The sequence below is a fragment of the Scyliorhinus torazame genome, chromosome 24, assembly GCF_047496885.1.
Source record: "Scyliorhinus torazame isolate Kashiwa2021f chromosome 24, sScyTor2.1, whole genome shotgun sequence".
Taxonomy (NCBI): domain Eukaryota; kingdom Metazoa; phylum Chordata; class Chondrichthyes; order Carcharhiniformes; family Scyliorhinidae; genus Scyliorhinus; species Scyliorhinus torazame.
The window spans coordinates 36,796,304-36,804,754 of record NC_092730.1 but is presented as its reverse complement, the minus strand read 5'-3'; the positions used below and the strand labels follow the sequence as shown (position 1 = coordinate 36,804,754).

The window sequence follows — 8,451 nt, the reverse complement described above, 5'->3', positions numbered from 1 at the left end:
ATTCTGCTCCTATATTTTATGAACTTACCTTTTGCGCGACTTCGTGAGTTTCAAACTGAGGGGAAGGAACATTTTCCAACTCAGAATTTATGCGCAATTAGGGCAGGGAGTGAAAAGTAACTTTCTCAGCTTTTTATTATTTGGTTTCACCATGGACAGTGTTCGTCTATTCACCGCCCGCCAAGCCCTTAAACAAAAGCTAAAAATCACAGCCTTTTTTCTATATCCTTATGAAGTGGACGAAACAGAGATACAACAGACACGTTACAGACAGGAATGGGATTTGAATCCACGTGTGCAGAGTACAATGGATTCTTGCGCCTCACCTTAACCACGTGGTACAACCCCTTTAGTTCATGGAACTTTAATATCTGATCTTGTCACAGATAAGTAGCCGAAGCACCCCACCAATGTACAATCAGGAGGACGTTCATCCACGAGAGGTGGCAGAAGTTAATAATGGGAGAAGTGAACCCGGTAACCTCGATTGCACAGTGGGGAGCCGAAGAAGAAGTGGTGGCAATGTGGGGTTAAGCCCCAAACACGTCTGCCTCCGTTCGTACCTCCGTTCGTCCCTCCTCTAACCCAACTCGATGCAAGTGGCCTGACAACTTGGAATAGTTTGTCACATCAGTGATTGCAGATCCATCGTGTAAAATGAATCCCACTTCCGAGAAACAATGGACGAATTGTCGACGAGGATGAGATTCGAACCCACGTGTGCAGAGCACAATGGATTAGCAGTCCATCGCCTTAACCACTCGGCCACCTCGTCGTACAAATGTTCGCGTCAATACGACTTAATTCGTTTTGCATCCATGAACTGATGGAAATTATTTGCTTCTTTCTATTCAAGCAGGTGTTCGACAAAGAAAATGTAGCGATGGTGGTATAGTGGTGAGCGTCGCTGCTTTTGAAACCGTTGACTCCGGTTCGATCCCCGGCCATCGCAGTAATAGTTGAATCGGATGTTTTTGCGCGACATCCTGAGTTTCAAACTGAGGAAGACTGGTCAACTGTTCCTCATTCAGAATTTATGCGGATTATCTAAGTGAGGTGTTTAAGATGCGAAAAGGTGTAGATATTGTAGACGTGGAGTTGATGTTACCTGTTGTGGGGCAGTTTAAAACGAGAGGTCATCATCTTAGAATATGAGGCTGCAAATTTAAAAAAGAAAAACTACTTCTCCCAAAGGGTTGTAATTCTGTGGAATTCACTTCCTCAGAGTGTGGTGGATGCAGGGACAGTGAGAAAGTTAAGGAGGACTTAGAGAGACTTTTATTGGTAATGAGTTGAAGGGTTCTGGAGAACGGGCAGGACGGTGGTGTTGAGGCCATTATGTTTGATCAGGCAAGATCACATGGAAGGTTTTACGCCCAAGAGGCTAAATTGCATATCCCAGCTCCAATGTTATGTGTTCTCGGGAGGAGGTGTTCTGGCTGATATCTCAATCGATCTCTTGTTCCGTAACATTTCAGGTAGCAGATGATGAACATTTCAGTCATGATCGAATGGCGGGCAGACTCGATGGGTCGAATGGCGTAATACTGCTCATCTATCTGATGAATCTATCGTTTGCGCGGCTTCATGGCTTTCAAACTGAGGGAAAGAAATAGTTTCCCACTCAGAATGTGTGCGCAATTATGGGGGGGAGTGAATTAAGTAACTTTCTCCCCTTTTTATAATGTGGTTTCAACATGGACAGTGTTCGCCGAATTCACCACCCGCCAAGCCCGTGAACCAAAGCAAAAAATCACAGCATTTGTACTTCATGCTCATGAAGTGGACCAAACAGAGACACAACAGACAGATTACAGACGAGGATGGGATTTGAATCCACGTGTGCAGAGTACAATGGATTATTGTGCATCACCTTAACCACATGATACAACTCATTTACTTCAATGGAATTTTTATATGCGATCTTATTCCAGGCAAGTAGCCAAATAACCCCTCCAGTCTACAAACAGGAGGAGGTTCATCCTGGAGAGGTGGCTGAAGAGAATTATGGGAGACGTCATCCCGGTAACCTCAACTGTACTGTGGGTAGCCGAAGAACTTGTGTCACTGTGCGGTTCCACTGACAACGTATCCACCGGCACATATAGTGACGAAGACTGACAGGTTCAGAATGTCTCTTACACTCTCACACATTACCCGAGAGTGACAGGAATCCCCCATTTACAAACAGGACCAGAGAAGGGCAGAGAGTATGCACCTCACTCCCACATACAACATGTTGACGGATTCAACACAACCAAAATATAAGAAAAGATCATCACCACATATTATCTTCTTCGAAATCCCGCCGTCCCAACTTTAATAGAATAAAAACAATTTTTATCAGTTGTGTCTCACTCTAATCTGTGAACTGCTCTCTACCACAGTGTGTTGACATATACTGGCCACGACACAGAACCGCAACAGAGCGCGGGAGATTCACATGAACTGTCGGTGATAGAATGTGATCGGGTGGACGGAGAGGTGTTAGAAGTATGTAAAATTTAAACAATCTATATTCATGCATTTCCCAATGGAATTGGTGGAATTTGGAAGTGTTTATCTTGAGGATCAATTGAGCAGAGACTTTAAAGCATTTTATCTGTGGTTCCCTCTGTGTGAGCTTTACAATGTTGCACTGTGTCATGCTGTCTCCTTCATTCCTGGGACGGGACTGAAAGAAGGATTCTGAAAGGTATTTGCTGCAAAGCAAACAGGAACGTGTATTATGTTTACTTTTGCTGTGAGGTAGAATGTAAATAGCAGAGAATAGCCTCGATTCCTCGACCTCGGGCTAATGGCCCAGCACGCTTCCGCTGCGGCACTCTGCTCCTTAAACCAGGAGCTACAACATTACTGCCTGGCTGTAGCCACACATCTATTCACTTCCACATTTGTTCTTTCAACAAGAATACACGTTTGAGCACACTGATTCTGGTCAGCATAGTTCAGTTAATTTACTTTCGTGCTGAACGGTTGTTCTATGAAGGGCATGTGATTTATTCTGTGACGTTGTTCTGATGAGAAAGTGGGGAATGACTGGAATCACCTTCATAGAAGGAAGTACTGGACGGCAGTTTCACCTCTCTGGGAACATTGATCACGCTCTTACTGATTTCTTCAAGCTTTGCTTCAAGTCCGACCCCAGAGAAGATCAACTACGAGCAAAGTGGCGCAGCGGACGTGTGCTGGACCCCTAACCCAGAGGTCTATGGATCTAAACCATCCTCGGCTATTTATATTCTCACTCACACGAAACGGAAACAAGTTGCTATTTGTCAGCAGCACATCTGCCTTTTCCTTTATTAGTATCAACGTTTTGCTTTCAGTCTGATCCGCTCTTTGGCACCGGTTCTTCAGCTACCCACAGTACAGTCGAGGAGACGAAGTTGAGTTCTCCCAGAACATTCTTCTGGCTCCTCTCATGGATGAACGGTCACCTGTATGGACACTGGAGGGGTTCTTCGGCTACTTGTCCGTGAAAGCAGCACCGGAAGCAGCTGTGGAGAGAGATTGCAGTCGCCAGAATGCAACTCTCCAATTGGATACTTCACGTCGCTCAGATCTTAGACTCTCAATATCTTCGTGTGGGGAACAGGTAGAGTGGGTTCTTGTTGATTGGCGCAAACTGATCAATGCAGCAATGAGAAGCTCCTTAACCCCCAGCGGGTTGGATAAGAATGGGACTCATATGCAGGACTCTGGCTAGGGATCAAAAGTAGGGAAAGCCTCTATTGTTTGAAATTAAATGACGATGAGGATATAATTTATGTCGATTTGTGCATTGACCTCAGTTTGGACGACAGCCGAGTGGTCTCAGCTGCTGCGTTTAGATCGAAGTCTCCGCTAGAGGCGTGGGTTCGACGCCCATTCCTAATATTGACTCTTTCTCCATGAGGTTAAATTTCTCCAGCAAGATTTTCAACATCAGGAAGATCCAATACCTCCCTTTGAGTGGAAAAGCGTTGGTCTCAGGACATGAGATTCCTGTTGAAATACGCACAGCAAGACCACACAGGCAAAAGCGCAGTTAATGCCTCGATAATCTGCTTCAGTGACTCTGGTTGAGGAATTAATATTGAGCACAGGACTCCGGGTAAAATTCGTCTTATCTTCTTGTAAATAGTCTGGCTGGTTAGAGTGTTCACATCCGTCCGAGAGGGGAAGTTGGAAACTCGGTTTCTATTGTGATTTACTGCTGGATAAAACTTTATTTCCTTATTGGCCCCCTGTGAGGTATTACTGGATAACGTTATTTCTCTATATTGCCCCTCTGTTGGGTACTATTGGATAACGTTTCCAGTCCAGCTTTGACAAATAGTTACCTTGTCTTTAAAGCATTTTCTCTGTGGTTCCCTATGTGTGAGCTTTACAATGTTGTAATGTGTCATGCTATCTCCTTCATTCTTGGGACAAATGTCGGGATGAGACAGCAAGAATGTTTCTGATAGGTATTTGCTGCAAAGCAAACAGGAACGTGCGTTATGTTTTCTTTTTGTGTCAGGGAGAATGTAAATAGCAGAGAATAGCCACGATTCCCTGACGTTGGGCTAATGCCCCAACACGTTTCCGCTGCGGCACTCTGCTGCTTAAACCAGGAGCTACGATTTACTGCCCTGCGGTAGCCACACAGCTATTCACTTCCTCATTTTTTTCTTTCAACTAGAACACACGTTTGAGCACAGTAATTCTGGTCAACAAATTTCAGATAATTTACTTGCGTTCTGAATGTTGTTCTGTGAAGGTAATGTGATTTCTTGTGTGACGTTGTTCTGATGATAAAGTGGGGAGTGACTGGAATCATCTTCATAGAATGAAGTTCGGGGCGGCAGTTTCACCTCTCTGGGAACATTGATCACGCTGTTAGAGATTTCTACAAACTTTGCCTCAAGTCCGACCCCGGACAGGGTCAAGCACGAGCAGCGTGGAGCAGCGGCCCATAACCCAGAGGTCGATGGATCCAAACCATCTTCTGCTATTCATATTCTCAATCACACCAAACGGAAACAAGTCGCTATTTGTCAGCAACACATCTACCTTTTTCTTTATTGGTATCAACGTTTTACTTACAGTCTGATCCGCTCTTTGACACCTGTTCTTCAGCTACCCACAGTATAGTCGAAGTGACAAAGTTGACTTCTCCCAGAACACTCTTCTGGCGCCTCTCCTGGATGAACGTTCTCCTGTTTGGACACAGGAGGGATTCTTCGGCTACTTCTCTGTGAAATCAGCACCGGGAGCAGCTGTGGAGAGAGATTGCAGTCGCCAGGATGCAACTCTCCAATTGGATACTTCACGTCGCTCAGATCTTAGGCTCTCAATATCTTCCAGTGAGGAACAGGTAGAGCGGGAATTCGTCCCTGGTTGATTGGATCAAACTGATCAATGCAGCAATGAGGAGCTCCTTAACCCTCAGCGGCCTGGACAAGGATGACACTCAGATACAGGACTCTGGCTGGTGTTCAAAAGTAGGATAAGCATACCTTGTTTGAAATGGAATTATGATGAAGATAGAATTTGAGTCGATTTGTGCACGGATCTTAGTTTCGGCGACAACGCATCAGGGTGACCGAGCGGTCAAAGGTTCAGGTCGCAGTCTCTTTTGGAAGCGTGGGTGCGAATCCCACTCCTGACATTGACCTTTCCCCACGAGGTTAAATTTCTCCAGCGAGATTTTCAACCTCACGAATGTCCAATACCTTCCTTTCAATGGAAAAGCGTTGGTCTCAGGACATGCGATTCCTGCTTAAATACGCACAGCAAGACCACACAGGCAAAAGCGCAGTTAATGCCTCGATAATCTGCTTCAGTGACTCTGGTTGAGGAATTAATATTGAGCACAGGACTCCGGGTAAAATTCGTCTTATCTTCTTGTAAATAGTCTGGCTGGTTAGAGTGTTCACATCCGTCCGAGAGCGGAAGTTGGAAACTCGGTTTCTATTGTGATTTACTGCTGGATAAAACGTTATTTCCTTATTGGCCCCCTGTGAGGTATTACTGGATATCGTTATATACCTATATTGCCCCTTTGTGGGGTACTACTGGATATCGTATCCGGTCCAGCTTTGACAAAGTGTCATCTGGACTCGAAACGTTAGCTCATTCCTCTCCCTACAGATCTGGTCAGACCTGCTGAGACTTTAAAGCATTTTCTCTGTGGTGCCCTCTGTGTGAGCTTTACAATGTTGTAATGTGTCATGCTGTGTGCTTCATTCCTGGGTTTAATGTCGGGATGAGACTGCAAGAAAGTTTCTGGTAGGTATTTGCTGCAAAGCAAACAGGAACGTGCGTTATTTTTACCTTTCGTGTCAGGGAGGATGTAAATAGCAGAGAATAGCCTCGATTCCTCGACCTCGGGCCAATGACCCAACACGCTTCCGCTGCGGCACTCTGCTCCTTAAACCAGGAGCTACAACATTACTGCCCTGCGGTAGCCATACTATTCACTTCCTCATTTTCTCTTTCAACAAGAACACACGTTTGAGCACACTGATTCTGGTCAGCATAGTTCAGATCATTTACTTTCGTGCTGAATGGTTGTTCTGTGAAGGTGATTTGATTTCTTCTGGGACGTTGTTCTGATGGGAAAGTGGGGAGTGACTGGAATCACCTTCATAAAATGAAGTTCGAGGCGGCAGTTTCACCTCTCCGGGTCCATTGATCACTCTGTTACTGATTTCTTCAAACTTTGCTGTATTTATAGAACGAATACACAAGCAATGAAGCGGGAGAATGTATTAAATCAGAGATTGGATATTCTTGTAACCAATATGGCTGTAATGGGAATCCTTCATTTTCCGATAAATCGGGATGAACAGATCGCTCAGTTAGAAATCAGATATCTGGGGATTTAAATGTGATTACTACAGTGATAATATTTAACCATGTTAATGTTATTTTGCTCCAATTGAAACGTGTCACGAATACCTCGTTCCCTTGTTGCACAACTTGCATTCAGCCAGGAGATGGCAGCAGTGCGCAATAGTTTGGGTCTCCTGATTGTGTCCACAGACCTCGATAGGAATGGAGCTGCTGCTTCCCGGGGAGCTGCCAAGCAAGAGGCACAGATACTGACCAACTGCACCCACTCCAAATAGATTCCCCAAATTACTGAACAAAACAAAAACAAGCACAAATCATAATTTAAGAAACTATGACAGTGACTCTGAAAACAGTACACCATCACCTCTGAAAGAATCGATTTGCTGTAACTAATTAAAGATGAACCGTTTCAATATCAGCCGTAATTCCTTACCAGTTCTCAGACAGGCACTGACTAGTTAGAAGTTTGCTTCACTTTTCAAGGTCCGACTCAATAAAATCAATCACAGACCCATGATCTGCTTTCCTCCTGTTCTCAGACACATCCACTTTGTACAAGGGCGCACTAACTGGTTTTCAGAGTAAGAGTCAGACTGCAGTCACCTCGTTCTCTCTCGATCCCTTTATCTCAGAGCCACCTCACAACCAGGAATGGAACGTCTCACAGAGCCAAGAATGGAATAGTTTGTCGATTCTTCCACTGATTCAGGACCGCCCATCGCCAGGATGTATTCGTCCAAAAGAGTTGGGATGAAATAGGGCTGAGTTTCACTGTATCCAATCAGTCCCCGGAGAAGCACAAAAACAGTGACTAAGGGAGAGAGAAAGAAACAAAGAATCAGACAGAGAGATAAAATATGTTCCATTTCTAACACGATCCTTTTACCCAGAAATACATTCAGCTGAATGAAACCGAACCACGTTTCCATTCGCTGCCGTTGCTGCTTCTCCTTCCAAACATTGCAGGAAACGTTATTATTTATTGATTGTTGTTTTGAGTGCGAGCTTCTTTTTATGTCGTTCAGTTTCCAAAACAAATGCTGACTGATTCAGGTTCAAACCGTTCATTTACAAACATTTCGATTCAGCGGCTTGCGCGGGGAGTTCAGCAAACACTTCGAATCACAGAACAAGGCTCGAACCAGCGCGGGGAAATCGCATTGATTTCAAGTCCAACGCCTTAACCACTCGGCCATCGCAGCTGTGTCGAGTGTGTCATTTACTAGTAATTTGGTCGATAGAATACATTCTAAAACCAGCCTGGAATCACTCCAGTAAGTTATTGCATTCAAACGATCAACGGGGCCCCGGGGTTTATGTGAGGAGGGGTTGAATCTTCGTGGAAAATGACCATTAGATTTGGAGAGAGGCCTTGAGAGACTCGAAAACCTCAGCTCCCTAAACGCACAATTCCACCGATTAAATAGATTGTGGAACAACATCAGTTACATTGGAAATATATTAGAAATTCAACTGGAACAGGACCACACTTTACAGTCTGGAAAAAAATTTAAATGATGAAATCTAGAAATTACAGCACAGAAGGAGACCTGTGCAGGCCGAACGGTCACCTGATGACCCGATGACGCAACTAAAATGGTCACGTGTCGGGATTCCGGCAGTTCCCTG

The 8,451-nt window shown here is 44.7% G+C and overlaps 1 non-coding gene across 1 annotated transcript; it reads right to left on the bottom strand.

Annotated features, from left to right (window-relative positions):
* Window positions 1-693: 693 nt before the first annotated feature.
* On the bottom strand, window positions 694-775 carry trnas-gcu (transfer RNA serine (anticodon GCU)). Its single transcript has one exon. It is a non-coding gene; the product is annotated as a tRNA-Ser (tRNA).
* Between the last annotated feature and the right edge of the window lie 7,676 nt (window positions 776-8,451).